We start from the raw sequence: 14657 nt of genomic DNA, 5'->3' as shown, positions 1-14657 counted from the left end.
CACAGTCCAGCCAGGGTCAGGGAGCCCCAGAACTGCACCTCCAGACGCACCCAGTTCAAACACAGGCACCAGCAGCGCCCCTTCACGCACACACGTGCTCACTCGCACACACGCACACTCTATCTTCCCACGGTAGCCAAAAAGACTTTTCCTAAGTGTCTATTCAATGTGATACAATGATTTATAAGAATACATTTTTGGGTCTTCATCCACAGTTCCTAAACAGCCGCTTCAGAGCAAAGGTGAAACGAGGTCTTATTACTGAAGGCGACTTCCGGGCCCCTCCCAAGGGGGCTTGGTTGCCGAGAGGACCAATCAAGTGACGAAAGGGCTAGAACTTTTTTTTCTGTTAAGCACACTCCACACGTTTTTGCTCCCCACCACGTATGAACCCCAGAATCTGCTCTTGCAAATCAGCAAGAACCTGGACCTTGAGCCCGGAGTACTGAGAACCAGTCCCTCCTCCCCGAGATCCAGCTGGATCACCTCCTGCTCCCCAACACCCTGCCCTCCCGTGGCCGCCCAGGCTCAGCACCTGCACTACATCTCCACGCCTGTGTTGTCCTCTGAGGTCACACTCCCAAGGGCAGCAGCCCAGACTGAACTCCTGAGCTGCCCCCTGTGACTCCAGCAGGAAACCTGAGTGGCTACCCTCACAACATGGCCAGAACCTCAGTAAAGAAGGCAAAATGATGAACCATAAAAACGCATCTCCAAAGCATGCCGGACGCCACGGTCCTGCCGTCCCCCCCTGGCTTGCTGCAGCTCGGTGCTCCCAACCAGCCTCCTCGCGGGTCCCCAACAGCCTGTGCTCAGAGGCAGCAAGTGACGCCACTTCTCGGCTCCAGGCGCCCCACAGGCTCCTCCCTCTTCGCCTACCTCCTCCGCTCCTCTCCACACACTCTGGCCCGGGCCCCTCAGGCCTCTGTACCGGCTGTGCTCTTCGCCTGGTTTACACACGGTTCCCACGGCTGCATTCCTCCCCAACACGTGACTTACCTCCGTCACCTGCTCCAACTCTGCTCAGATTCGCTGTCTGCAGATGAGCCCACCCGACCCCTTCCTGAGGCTCGCGCCCCCGCTTGCGAGTCTCCCCGGCTACCCCCCAAGTGTCCCTGCAGCACTGACGCTGCTGACACAGGACGGAAGTCACGGTGTCCCGGCTCCCGCGACAGCACCCCACATAGTGAGTTCAGTAAGGCCTGTGTTCACACCCGCAGTCGGGGACGCCACATGACAGGAATGGAAGTATATCTCTGGGGGAAAGAAGGGAAACTCTGGAGTCGAGACACCTGGATTTGCACGCCGGCTCCGCCAACCCCTAGGTAAGCTGCTGGACTCAGTTTCCTTGTCCGCTAACTGGAACCAAGGGATCCACCACCGATGGCTCAGACACATAAATTAGACAAAGCACAAAATGTGTTCAGAACAGTATTCAGAACACAAGCATCAAATTACAAGGGATAACAGGTGACATGTAGCTTAAAAAAGTATTTTCCTGGGGTGCCTGGGTGGCTCAGTGGATTAAGCCGCTGCCTTCGGCTCAGGTCATGATCTCAGGGTCCTGGGATCAAGCCCCACATCAGGCTCTCTGCTCAGCGGGGAGCCTGCTTCCTCCTCTCTCTGCCTGCCTCTCTGCCTACTTGTGATCTCTCTCTGTCAAATAAATAAATAAAATCTTTTAAAAAAAAAAAAAAGTATTTTCCTGAGGGACGCCTGGGTGGCTCGCTCTGCTGAGCATCTGACTCTTGGTGCTGGCTCAGGTCATGATCTCAGCGTGCTGGGGTCCAGCCTGCATCAGGGTGCCCAGACTCCCCACTCAGTGACAAGTCTGCTTCTCTCCCTCTCCTTCTGCCCCTCCTCCTGTGTACACGCAAGTTCTCTCCAGATATATAATAAATAAATATTTTTAAAATATTTTTTCCTAGACTTTACAGTCAGTAGCAGCTTCTTAGGCGGGCAACATTCAAACCACTGAGCAAGATGAAGACGCCAGATCGGCACATCAGGAGAAATCAGTCGCAGCCTTTTAAAAAAAACTTTTTTCGGGGGCGCCTGGGTGGCTCCGTGGGTTAAAAGCCTCTGCCTTCGGCTCAGGTCATGATCTCAGGGTCCTGGGATCGAGCCCTGAGCTCTGCATCGGGCTCTCTGCTCAGCAGGGACCCTGCTTCCCCCTCTCTCTCTCTGCCTGCCTCTCTGGCTACCTGTGATTTCTGTCTGTCAAACAAATAAATAAAATCTTAAAATAAATTAATTAATTAAAAAAATAAATAAACTTTTTTTAAAAACCTACTTCCAGAACTTGAAAAAGCTAGTGAATTGTCAGTCCCATGAAAACTGACAAACTGGAGAATGGAATTTGTTCACTCACCACTATTTTCAGTAAGACTTGTAAAATAAATGCACTAAATTTTTTTAAGTATATAATTTTTATTATTTATTCAGAACTATCAATCCAGTGGGGAAAGAGACAGTATGTATATGCATTTACTTATCCATGCACTGAAGATCCCTGCTGGAAGGCCCAACAAGACTCTAGGGCAGCAGCTGCCTTCAGGCAGCTGAGGGGTGAGGGTGGGAGGGACTTTTCACTCTGTACTCTTCAATACCTTTTCAGTTTTGTTTTGTTTTTTAAAGGATTTTTCTTTATTTGACAGACAGAGATCATAAGTAGGCAGAGAGAGAGGGGGAAGCAGGCTCCTCGCTGTGCAGAGAGCCCAATGCGGGATTCGATCCCAGGACCCCGGGATCATGACCCGAGCCGAAGGCAGAGGCTTAATCCACTGAGCCACCCAGGCGCCCAATACCTTTTCAGTTTTGAACATTTGTTCAAATAGAGAAAAAAATTTTTCAAAGACTCATTAGAACAAGAAAATACAATTAACAAGGTAATTCCACTTATAGTAACACTGAAAAGAATAAAGTGTTTAGTAATAAATTTAACAAAAGAAATGCAAGACTTATACACTGAAAACTACACAATATTGTTAAAGAAATCGAAGACCTAAGGATAAGATATCCCATGTTCATGGAATGTTCTTCTTCTTCCTTTTCTAAAGATTTTATTTATTTTTTTTGACAGAGAGAGATCACAAGTAGGCAGAGAGGCAGGCAGAGAGAGAGGAGGAAGCAGGCTCCCCCTGAGCAGGGAGTCTGATGTGGGGCTTGATCCCAGGACCCCGGGATCATGACCTGAGCGGAAGGCAGAGGCTTTAACCCACTGAGCTACCCAGGTGTCCCTGGAATGTTTTTCTTAACATTGTTAAAATGGCAAACATTCCAAATTGATCTACAGACTCAACAGATCCTTATCAAAATTGAGCTTGCTTTTTTGCAGAAACTACCAGGCTGAACATGAAATTCCTATGGAAGTTCAAGGGACTCAGAAAAGAAAAAAAAATCTTGGAAAGGAAGTGCAAGTGCAAGACCCATACTTCCTGACTTCCACACTTCTACAAAACTACAGTAATCAAGACAGGATGGCTCTGGTGTTAAGTACAGACATACAGAGCAATGGAACGGAAATAAACCCTCAAATTTACAGACAAGTGATCTCTGACAGGGTTGCCATGATCCAATAGGGAAAGAATGAACTGTCTTTTCAAGAAATGGTGCTGGGATAACTTGATATCCACAGACAAAGAACAAAGCTGAACCCTTACTTCATACACAAAAATTAACTATAACATTCTTGGAACACAACAAGGAATAAATCTTCATGACTTTGGATTAGGTACTGGTTTTATAGCTACAACACCAAAATATAAGCCACAAAAGAAAAACTAAATTGGAATTCATCAAAATTTAAAACTTTTGCACTGCTAACAATACCACCAAGAAAGTGAAAAGAGAACCACAGAATGGGGGGAATATAGTTGCAAATCATGGATCCGACAGGGACTTGTATCCAGAATATATGAAGAGCACTTAAAGCACAGTAACAGAAAGATAAATAAATAAAGTTGGGGGCACGTGGGTGGCTCAGTGGTTAAAGCCTCTGCCTTCCGCTCAGGTCATGATCTCAGGGTCCTGGGATCGAGTCCGCTTCCCCCCCCATCCCCCGCCTGCCTCTCTGCCTACTTGTGATCTTTGTCTGTCAAATAAATAAATACAATCTTTAAAAAAAAAAAGATAAATAACCCAATTAAAAACTGAGCAAGGTGGGGGGCGCTTGGATGGCTCAGTTGATTGATGAAGCATGTCACTTTGGCTCCGGTTATGATCTCTGGTTATGACTGAGCCTGTTGGCAGACTCCACACTCCGTGGGGAGTCTGCTTGTCCCTCTGCCCCTCTCCCTGCTCATGTGAGCATGCTTACGCACTCTCTCTCAAATAAATAAAATCTTTTTAAAAAAGTGAGCAAAGGGGGCGCCTGGGTGGCTCAGTGGGTTAAAGCCTCTGCCTTCCGCTCAGGTCATGATCCCAGCGTCCTGGGATCGAGCCCCACATCGGGCTCTCTGCTCCGCGGGGAGCCTGCTTCCTCCTCTCTCTCTGCCTGCCTCTCTGCCTAGTTGTGATTTCTCTCTGTCAAATAAATAAAATATTAAAAAAAAAAAGAAATTAAAAAAAGTGAGCAAAGGATCTGAACAGATCTTTCCCCAGAGCTGACATAAAAACTGCCGACGAGCACATGGAAAGATGCTCACATCAACGAAACGGAAACCAAACCACCATGAGATACTACTTCACACCCACTCGTTGGCTACAGTTAAAAAAAAAAAAAAAAGACACACAAGGGTGTCTGGGTGGCTCAGACGATTAAGCGGTTAAGGGTCTTACTCTTGCTTTCTGCTCAGGTCATGATCGCAGGGTTGTGAGCTCAAGCCCCGTGTAAGGCTCTGTGCTGGGCAGTGTGGAGTCTGCTTAAGATTCTCTCTCCTCTCACTTTCCCCCTCCCCACTGCCCTCCCCAACTCAAATGCACACACGCGCTCAAAAAAAAAAAAAAAATTAGGGGCACCTGGGTGGATTAGTCGGTTAAGCATCTGGTTTCGGCTCAGGTCACAATCCCAGGGTCCTGGAATTGAGTCCTGCATCGGACCCCCTGCTCGGCGGGGAGCCTGCTTCTCCCTCTGCTGCTCCCCCTGCTTGTGCTCTTGCTATCCTTCCCTCCCCCTGTCAAATAAATAAATAAAAATCTTTAAATAAAAATAAATATTTTTTAAAAAGACCCACGATAACAAGCGTGAGAGAAGCTATGGGAAACCCGGAAACTACGCGCTGGCGGCAGGCGCGTGCATCTAGTGGACGAGTGCGCCCGCCCTGTCCCTCCAAGAATAACCCCGCAGCTACTGTACGGTGCAGCAATCCACCCCCAGGTGAGCCCCGGAGAAATGAAAACATACATCCAAACACTGGTTCTCAAGTGCGCACAAACACGTTCACAAACAAGCACAAACAGCGGCATTACCCACAAAAGCCAAAAAGTGGAAACAACGCCAATGTCTGTAACAGACGATGAACGCAACCCAAACCAGGCAGTCCCACGGAGGAGCGAGACTCCGGCCGTGCCACGACAGCTGCCCAGCAGCAGAGCAGCAGCCGCTGAGACCCGTCGCCCAGGACAACCCATGAGCCTCCACATCTAACCCAAGGCCCATCAACCAGACCCCTGTGCCACCTCTCAGCCTCCACCCCACGTTCACGCACCTACACCTATTCCTGCACTTCTGTCCCCTCCCAATTCACCCCTGATATGACAGCCAGGTGATGCTTCAAAGAGACGAGCTGTTCGGCTCAGTCTTGCGACATCTCCGGTAGCTGGTGGGGTCCGGCTGGCCGCCTGCCTTGCCCCATCTCCTACCTACTCCCGGCTCCCACGCCATGGGGCCCTGCTGCCCCCAGGTGCCACATGAGCTGATCCCTCTCCCCACCCTCCGTCCGCACTGCGGCCTCAACTCACTCTCACCCCGGAGGTGTTCTCCCTGACCCACCCTCTCAACAGGGTGCCCAAGGTCTGCGCTCAGCGTGCGGCCACCATCTTTCAGGGGACGCACGACAGCTGTCAAATGACGCTCTGAGCTACAGGAGGCAGGGCCTCACCCCTGCGCTACCAGCCCTAGTGGAACTAGGATGAAGGGAATGGCCCGAGCACCCCACCCAATTCCAACAACGCGGCCAGTGGTGCTCCCTCCTTCCACACCCGAGACGGGGGCGACCACCCACCCGTCTCACACTCAGGAGGAGTGGAGAGTGCGGTGAGGCACTGCGGCAGCCAAGCTTCTCCAAACGCGCACTGGGGTCTGGACAAGCTGAGTGCATGCCGAGTCCAGTTTTAAAGTTTTTTTTTTAAGATTCTATTTTTAAGTGATCTCTACATCCCATATGGGGCTCGAACTCACAATGCCGAGATCAAGAGTCACACGATCCGCCGACAGAGCCAGCCCGGTGCCCTGCTTTGTCCATTCTTTTTTTTTTTTTTTTAAAGATTTTTTTTATTTATTTATTTGATAGACAGAGATGACAAGCAGGCAGAGAGGCAGGCAGAGAGAGAGGGGGTAAGCAGGCTCCCTGCTGAGCAGAGAGCCCGATATGGGGCTCGATCCCAGGACCCTGGGATCATGACCTGAGCCGAAGGCAGAGGCTTTAACCCACTGAGCCACCCAGGCGCCCCTGCTTTGTCCATTCTTAATGCTGGCGTTCTTTAGGGACTCCAGAGTCAGTACGAAATGGGGCCCGTGTCGTACGTCCTGTCCCCCGTAAGGGCCACCTCACTAGGCTCAGAGGAGCACTGACAGAGCCCCTGTCCCAAGGCATTTCTCCGCCAGCTGCGCAGTCACCAACAGGCATGCAGTCCAGCTCTCACACGTGACTTTACCATGTAAAATGCGTTAGGATGGGTCAAAGATGGGTAAGTGCTGGAGCGTTCTGGAAAGGAGGGGAATGGGTAAAGCCAGAGCTAAAAAAGACTCTTGCGAAACTCCTTGCTGGACTTACCTGCTTCCTGACTGTGGCAGGTGGGACCCTAGATGAGGCGGGCACCCCTTCGGGAGGTTCTCCAAGCTCTCAGCTTTGCAGTCCCTGCTTGCTGATCTGCGGCTCCGCCCAGCCCTGTCTCACTGAAGGCGCCAGCCACAGAGCCGGAAGTTCTCCAGGAACCTGCTGCTCCCTGCCTCGTGCTGCCCCTTCCCCGGGAGGGTCACTATGTTCACACATATTGTCCTATGCCTGGTTAGCACCCTTCAAGACTGGACCACAGATTCCCCTCCGATCTAGATGAGATACCCTTTTTTCCAGAAAGCCTACCTAAACCCTGTTCACACCAAGCTAGGCTAGTAGCCACTGCAGGGGTCCCCCCAAGCTCCCACACTCGCCCCACAAACCACATAAGATCATCACTCCCATGTGTCCCCCACCAGCAGTCTGGTCTGGATCCATCCTGGGGCACATGTGGCTGGCACACAGTGGGTGACAGGAGAGACCAGGAGCAGGATAAACGAGGGTGGGCCTGGGAGACACAAAACCAGACGTCCGGTCTTGACAAACCAATGCAGAAAGGGTCTCCCTGTGAGCAATGTCCACCCTGGACCCCAGCGGCCACGGGCAGGAAAGCCCATACTGTTTCTAGATGGCCACCTGTGATTTCCAAAAATCCCTGGGAATAAAGGTCTCTGAAAGCCACAGGGTCACTCCCTTCCAGCTTTTAGGAAACGAGGCTACTTCTTGGGTTTCTCAGAGCTGGAAGAAATTGGAACCCTAATAGTACAGCTGAACTGTGAATACGAATATAGCAGCCAACACCACAATTAACCAGAACATCAACAGAGTCCAGAAGCTGCTTCACCTCTGTTAGGGACATACATGATCTGATGCACAAATAATGTGAGAATGGGGGACTGGGGAAATTTATATCGTATATGCTTCGTCACAACCCTAAGTGCAAGGAAGAAAGTGCCGGCCACCACACCAGTCGCGGGGAATGGCTGAAGGGACTGTAATCTATAATCGAACACCACCAGCAGCATCCTGGCGACAGTATTACTGCAAAGCTCAACCACGAAGGCAGCACCAGCCGTTCTGATAACGCTGGGGCTCTCGGATCCCCAAGAAAAGACCAAGAGAGATACCTGTGCCCAGTCTGCTGACTGAAGGGGTAGAGCCAGTTTGTCATGTGTAAAATGGGGATGGCATGGAGGGCCTCGGTGGACCGCTGTGGGGACAGGAGGTATGGGTGCATGCAAAGGGCTTGAGGAAATGTGTGGTGTTCACTCTACCACTGTAGGGTTACAGGCATCCCCCTTTATCCACAGAGAGATGCTCCAGACCCACGGATGACACTCAACTCTATGTGCACCACACTTTTTCCTATACAAACAGACCTATGATAAAGTGTACTTCATAAATCAGGCACAGTAAGAGATGAACAACAATAATAATAAACTAGAGCAATTTTTAATACACTGTACAACATTTATGTCAATGGGGGGGGGGGGACCAAGAGAGGAAGCAAGATACACAAAGGCACAGAGTCAAAAAGGAAAATCACCTGGAACACCACAAGTCAGATGAGGGCTTCCAGGCCTGCCTGCCAGTAAGGGCTTCAAGCTGGGGTGACTGGTTCACACCGCAGCCAGAACACTTGGGGTCTGGCCTGTCTTCAGCCCGTGCACATGACGACAGAAAATGGGCTCTGCTGACTCGTCAGCCTCTTTGTGTTAAATTGAAAAAACTTTAAAAGATTTTATTTATTTATTTGACAGAGAAAGACCACAAGTAGGCAGAGCAGCAGGCAGAGAGGGGGAAGCAGGCCAAGTAGAGAGCCTGATGTGGGGCTCAATCCCAGGACCCTGGGATCATGACCTGAGCTGAAGGCAGAGGCTTTAACCCACTGAGCCACCCAGGTGCCCCTTAAAATGAATTTTTAAAAACCTTATGCAGGCGCCTGGGTGACTCAGTGGGTTAAAGCCTCTGCCTTCGGCTCTGGTCATGATCTCAGGGTCCTGGGATAAGCCCCCATCAGGCTCTCTGCTCAGCAGGGAGACTGCTTCCCTTCCTTTCTCTCTGCCTGGCTCTCTGCCTACTTGTGATCTCTGTCAAGTAAATAAATAATATCTTAAAAAAAAAGTTGTTTAAAAAAAAAAAAAACCTTATCCACATATAACACTCGGTAATTTATAGGACCCTCCAGGACTCTGTCATGTTGTGGCAGGACAGACATCATCTAATCCACGCACAAAAGCCCAGGCTTAGCTGTTAAGCAATTTATCTGTGATCAGTTGCACTGGCCAGGGATTGAGTCAAAGCTCAATCCCGCAGCTGAGCCAGGGCTGCACCAGCTACGCCAGGCAGCTCAGAAACCCATCATGGATTACTCACTCCCCGTGCTGCCCACTGGACTTCCCCCCGACAACCCCAGGACTGGGTCAACACCAAGACTCCCTGGAACCTGGGATGCTCCCTGGAATGCTCCGAAAAACCCTAGTCACGCTTGTGTGTAACAGCTTTACTGAGACAATCACATACCATACGATTCACCCACTTAAAGGGCAGGATCTATGGATACTAACATGTTCACAGACATGCACAGCCTTCTCCATGGGCAACTACAGGGTACCTTCCTTACCCCCCAAATAACCCCATATCTCTTATCTGTAACCCCAGGCTCTGGAAACCACTAACCTACTTTCGACCCATGGACGTGCCTGTTCCGCACATTTCACACCAATGAGATCACACACTCGTGGATTTCTGTGTCTGGCTTCCTTCACTGACCAGTGTTCGAGCTCCATGCCCGTTGTCACACAAATCAGTACTTCTCTCCTTTTTATTGCCGAATCGTATTCCATCCCACAGAAAGACCACACTTTATCTATTCATGTGCTGATGGACAAGTAGGTCACTTCCAACTTTCGGCTACCGCGGACGGTGGCCGCTCTGAGCATCTGCACAAGCTGCTTGAGTGAAGGTGTTCTCCTAGTAACTCTTGCCCATGAGAACACACGAAAATGGGCCAATTTCCAGTGGAGAAACTCATTTAATCTGATCATACCATATTATTCAAGATACAGGTAGTTGGGAGAAATAAATGAACAAAGGAAGTGTAGAGTTAAAGACGTGGAAAAGCAAGAGCAGAGTCTGAGCTATCGGAGCGACTAGTGATTAACAGAAGCGCTGCTTCCAGGGACAGACCCCACAGGCGTATTCTCACATTACCCAACTGCGTACAAAACAAACTGCACAAAACACAGTATCCAGCAGCACGGGGCAACTCAGACAAGTCACCTCTGTAGTGCCAACCACGAATGCAGCCATGAAAAAGAGTGAACTTGGAAATTGACCAATATGGGATGACTTCCATACACATTTAGTTTAAAAAGGCAAGGTTCAGGAACTTTTTGAAAAGGGCAGAAAGAAAAGAATTTGCTTTTATAAGTACCAAGTATCTCCAGAACGAGATACAGTACGTGCCTCCAGGGGACCGGGCTCCTGCGGGTAAAAACAGGACAGAAGTTACACTGTGCACTATTTTCCAACTGTGAATGTGAATATGTTATGGATTCCAAAAGGAATTTTTTTAACCTTTTAGGAAGCAAAAATAGAATCTATGAGAATTTTTTTAAAAAATTATACTTAAGAAAAGCAAGAGATGAGAGGCCCCGGGTAGTTGTAAGCAGCCAAAATGGAGGAAACAAGGGAGCTGCTCCCGCTGCTGTGCTAATCCTCCTCTGGGGTGAAACCTACCCAAATCCACTGTTCCTACTGAGGTCAATGTCCTAAGAAAATGTTGCAAAGAGACACTGAGGACACAAAGGTCTCCTTTGCTTTCAAAGACCTCCCAGTGCAGACAGGAGACAGCTCTCACGTGTCCAGTGGCCAGAGGCGCGGCTCAGGACACGATGAGGCGCAGAGGTTGCTACGTGAAGGGAGGGGTCAGGACAGGCTCCGAGAAGATGAAGGGGCCACTCAAGCTTTGATTGTTTAGCAGGGAGGGGGGACGTGGAGCGGGGCTTGGCCTCCGTAGCACTGCTGGTGTCAGTGCAGAGCAGAGTGGGAGTCGGCGCACAGGAAAGAGCGGTCCGAGGGGCATGTGAGGCCAGGGAGGAACGCAGGGCACAGGAGCAACCAGCTGGACACGCTCTGGGCCTGCCCTTCACCCTGGCCTCCTGGCTACAGGACCATCCCGCACACAGTGGGGTGCCCAGCAGCACCCCGAGCCTCCACACGTTCAGTGCCAATAGCACCCAAGTCAGAACAACCAAAAACTTCTCCAGACCAATCACCTCCGGGCGAGAACCACTGCGCCGCACTCCATCACCTGAGCAGCTATGTGGAAGACAGAAGGGAGGGAGCCCCCGAGCAGGCACAGCCATAATGCACAACGGCACAGGCCCCAGACAATACACATAAGGGAGGATAAATTTGTAACCACTCGGGAGGGAGGAGTAGGACCTATAGCGGAGACCTGTAGTGGGGGGAGGACCTAGGACACCAAGCTCCTCCAGGCAGCAAACAACCCAATGATGGTCCCAAAGCACCAAAGGGCTGAGGTCAGAAGTAGAAGAGGCAGGGTCTAGAAGTCCGCAGGGCGTCTGCAGCCAGAGGCTGGCTGCAAAGTTCGAGGCTGAGGGGAGAAGTCCGGCTGGCACCGTTGTCCTGGGTGAGACCACCCAGACAGAGCATGAGGCAGGCTCTCTTCTTCCTTGGAGGGGAACAGCCCACCCCAGCATGCAAGCAGGAGAAAAGGCTGGGATGGGCATTTTTAAATCTATCCTTAGATATTTTACATTTTGCTCACAAAACTGTTTCATCACCATCTGTTCTGAACATTAAACCTTCTCACCTTAAACCCCACAAATGCCCAAAGACTGTATTTTAAAGGGGAAGGATTCCTCCCCAAGTCTTAGCATCACAGATTTAAAGGAGATGAGATGTAGTTATGTAGGGTAAGTCTAAGATATTCTCCCTAGATCTGATTTTTTTAAAGAGATTGTATTTATTTATTTGAGAGAGAAACAGTGACATAGATAGCTGGAGAGAGCACAAGCAGGGAGGGAGGAAGCAGGCTCCCATGAGCAGGGAGCCCGATGCGGGGCTCGATCTCAGGACTCCGAGATCATGACCTGAGCTGAAGGCAGATGCTTAACCATCTGAGCCACCCAGGCGCCGCTCTCCCTAGATCTGAGAAAGAGAATCATCTCCTTGGGAAATGAGGATTCTTCCTGCTTTGCTCCGAAGCAAGTTAGATCTTTTTTTGTTCTGGAACAGGTAATTCCAAGTTCTCACTCTGTGGCTTATGTCTTCACTGTCATCCGAGTTCGTTAATAAGTTATTTCCTAGTCCAAGGATAACACTGTTAAGTGTAACAACAACTGCTTCAGTGGTCTAATTCGGAGAATTACCCAAGAGCTGCTCTAACTCTCATCCCTGTCTGCAACAACCCTACCCCCCCACCAAGGACAAGTACTACAGGATTCTAGAGTGCCTCACTAGCAGCTTTCCTCTCCTAAACAGAGTTTACATAGCGACCTACACACCACAAATCCATAACATCTGACGCAGAATGCATCTAAGCACGTAAGATCTGTTCCTCAATTACCTTTGTGAGAGACTCAGCTTTTCCATACATGATCCCAACTCGCTCGTGTAAGAAAATCGTCAGACTGCAAGTTAATGTAAACCGAGAGGGCGACGCGAGTAGACGGGCAGAGCCAGCAGCCAAGCAGCGGGGCCCTGGGAACCAGCTCCCAGCGGTGGCAGTCCCCAACACTCACGTCGCACCTGACACAAACTGCTTGAGTGTTCGCTCGCTGAGTCCTCACAACCACCCCCCAGGAGGCCAGGACGCCGGTGTTCCCATTGCACCGACCAGAGACCAAAGGCACAGAGCACAAAGCCGCGCGCGCAGGAGGCAGTCTGGCTCCAGAACCCGCCCGTTCTGCGCTCTGCTCCCCAGCTCCTTGGCGAGGCACAGACAACGCGCAGCCAGAGGCCGGCTGACCTCTGCCATTCAGCGAGCAACCTTTGAGGGTCATCAAGTCTGCGCCCAGGACGCTTAGGAAACGAGCCTCCAGCTTCCCGGCCGCACCCCTATCGACTCTCCTTCCCCTCCCCCAGCGAGCAGAAACACACCTGGCTCATTGTGAAACGGGAGCCGCCGACCGGGAACCACCTGCTGTTTGCAGAGGCGCCCTGGACCCACAGGGTTTAATTCCTCTCACCCGCTCCAAAGACAAATCTCCTATTGTCTACACCGGCGGAGGAACACGAAGCCTTGCAACTGCAGGTTCCTGCAGAGGTCACCGGAGGTTTGGCTCAACCCTACGACACCGAACGGAGGCGGGGGGAGGGCGCCGCGTTTCGCAGAAGGTTGCGCAGCGCCCACAGCAGCTGCCGGAGGGAGCAGCACGGAACACACCCACAGCTGCCGCGGCCTCGCAGCGCGTCGCCCGTGGGAGAGGAAAGACGTCCTGACCCCCAAGATGCGCAGCCGGCCTCGCGCGCGGCCCTCGGCACGGAACGCCACCCTCCGCCCCCGCCACTCCCGCCACCGGGAAGCCACAGAGGGACCTCCAGGTCCCGGAGGGCTGCGCCCGGGAGCGCCCCGACCCGCACCCAGAGCCGCGCGCCCCGACTCTCCGCGCCCGGACAAAGCGCCCCGCACCCCGCCCCGCTCGAGCCCCGCAAACCGCGCCGACGCCCCACACGCAGGCCCCTGCACTCCACTCACGCGCACCCGCGGGCGGGCACGCTCACACCCACCTCACACCCGGCCCCCGCGCGGCCTTGGCCCCTCGCGCCCCCGCCCAGTCCCGCCCGGCACACCCACGCGCCCGCCCCGCCCCGCCCCCGCGGCGGCCCCGCCCGCCCCCTCGGGCTCCGCGGGCCCGGATCTTCGCCCGGCGGGGTCCGGGACCTCCTCGAGGCCGGGCGGGGGCCGCAGAGCCGGCCTCTCCGCCATCTTCCCGGCCCGCGCCGCCCACCGCCCGCGCGCTCACCCGCCGGCTGCTCGCGGGCCGCGCCGCCACAGCCCCTCATGTCGGCCCGGGCGCCGCGCCCGAGCTGTCGCGGCTCTCCCGCCGCCGCCGCCGCCGTCAGCGCCGTCGCCTCAGCCGCAGCCGCAGCCGCAGCCCGCTCGGTCCGCGTCCTGCGCCGCCGCCGCTGCCGCCGCCACCAGGCCAGTGCGCCGCAGCCGCGCGTCCTCCCGTCACCAGCGCAACCCCCCGCCTCCGGCCCCGCCCCCGCGCCTCCCTGCTCCCGCCGCCAGGGGGCGCCGCCACGAACCCCGTGCGCGTGCGCCGGCGTGCGGCATGCCGGGAGCCGGGATCAGGCCGAGGGCGCGCGGGGCCTGCCGGGAGGCGGGAGTGCGGTCCTGGGGCTCCGCCCCACAGGCGGGCGCTGGCCGGCGCGCGAGCTCCGAGGGCCCCGAGAGCGGGGTGGACGGGGCGGGCCGGGCCGGGCCGAGCCGGGCGTCCACTCCCCGTGGGACGCGGTCGCGGTCGCACTCGCTCGCGTCGCTTGGACCGCAGCCGGCCGGGCCTCCTTCAACCCTCGGGCCGCGCGGCCGCCGCTCGGACGTCTCGGTGCGGACTGGGGGGAACTAAGCCCCGACACCGTCGGACCCCGCGAGGCTCGGGTGTCCCTCCTTGCGGGACTCGGAGTCGCGGAGAGCACGGGGCCTCCGCCGGCGCAGTCTCCCGCCTGTTCGCTGAGCGCTCAGAC

At 53.4% G+C, this 14657-nt stretch overlaps 1 protein-coding gene across 7 annotated transcripts in view; it reads right to left on the bottom strand.

Annotated features, from left to right (window-relative positions):
- Window positions 1-14121, bottom strand: part of ARHGAP39 (Rho GTPase activating protein 39) — a 96889-nt gene extending 82768 nt beyond the window's left edge. For 4 of the 7 annotated variants that reach the window (XM_046023797.1, XM_046023791.1, XM_046023807.1 and 1 more), the window contains exon 1: window positions 13934-14121. The gene's annotated coding sequence lies outside the window, so the exon portion shown is untranslated. The remainder of the gene's footprint in view (window positions 1-13933) is intronic. The other 3 variants (XM_046023825.1, XM_046023832.1, XM_046023839.1) reach the window with 2 other exon arrangements.
- Between the last annotated feature and the right edge of the window lie 536 nt (window positions 14122-14657).

The sequence above is a fragment of the Meles meles genome, chromosome 1 (genome assembly GCF_922984935.1).
Source record: "Meles meles chromosome 1, mMelMel3.1 paternal haplotype, whole genome shotgun sequence".
NCBI classification, from domain to species: Eukaryota; Metazoa; Chordata; class Mammalia; order Carnivora; family Mustelidae; genus Meles; species Meles meles.
Note: the sequence above shows the minus strand (reverse complement) of the source record. Positions and strands in the feature narration are given on the sequence as shown.